This window comes from Felis catus, chromosome B2 (assembly GCF_018350175.1).
Source record: "Felis catus isolate Fca126 chromosome B2, F.catus_Fca126_mat1.0, whole genome shotgun sequence".
NCBI lineage: Eukaryota > Metazoa > Chordata > Mammalia > Carnivora > Felidae > Felis > Felis catus.
The window spans coordinates 93,878,083-93,879,001 of record NC_058372.1 but is presented as its reverse complement, the minus strand read 5'-3'; the positions used below and the strand labels follow the sequence as shown (position 1 = coordinate 93,879,001).

The 919-nt window shown below is 41.2% G+C and overlaps 1 non-coding gene across 1 annotated transcript; it reads left to right on the top strand.

Annotated features, from left to right (window-relative positions):
• Positions 1-443: 443 nt before the first annotated feature.
• Positions 444-555, top strand: LOC111560748. Its single transcript, XR_002742722.2, has one exon. It is a non-coding gene; the product is annotated as a U6 spliceosomal RNA (small nuclear RNA).
• The last annotated feature ends 364 nt before the right edge of the window (positions 556-919 follow it).

Below are 919 nucleotides of genomic sequence, written 5' to 3'. Positions count from 1 at the left end.
AGCTGTTAGTGAACACATAGTACAATTACACCACATTGGAATATCCCAAGGCCTAGTCTTAGGCAAAATGATGAAGCTGGCAAAATGGTTTAGTTCCTATTAGTCCTTCTTCCCCAACCACTGTGTTCCCTTTGTACAGAGACCTCCAGCATTTTAGAGGACACATCCAGACTTCTAGGCCTCTGGATCTCACCTTACCTTGCTTCCAGAATACCATCTCATGTTCATCTCTCTACCTTTACCCTCATATATACTGTCTAAATTCAGCCTCAGATTCAAGATATTCTAAGAGTATTAGGGTTCTCCAGAGGCACAGAACCAAAAGGATAGATATAGAAGAAGTTTATTGTAGGAGCTGGCCCATGTGGTTATGGAAGCCTAGAAGTCACAATCTGCCATCTGCAAGCTGGAGAGCTAGGAAAGCCAGTGGTAGAATTCGGTTCATGCTCACTTTGGCAGCACATATACTAAAATTGGAACGATACAGAGAAGATTAGCATAGCATGGCCCCTGTGCAAGGATGACACGCAAATTTGTGAAGCTTCCACGTTTTTATAAAAACCCTCAAGAAAGTAGGAATAGAAGGAACATACCTTGAGATCATAAAAGCCATATATGAAAGACCCAATGCTAATATCATCCTCAATGGGGAAAAACTGAGAGCTTTCTCCCTAAGGTCAAGAACAAGACAGGGATGTCCACTCTCTCCACTGTTATTCAACATCGAATTGGAAGTCTTAGCCTCTGCAGTCAGACAACACAAAGAAATAAAAGGCATCCAAATTGGCCAGGAGGAAGTCAAACTTTCACTCTTCGCAGATGACATGATACTCTATATGGAAAACCCAAAAGATTCCACCAAAATACTGCTAGAACTGATTCATGAATTCTGCAAAGTTGCAGGATATAAAATAAATGC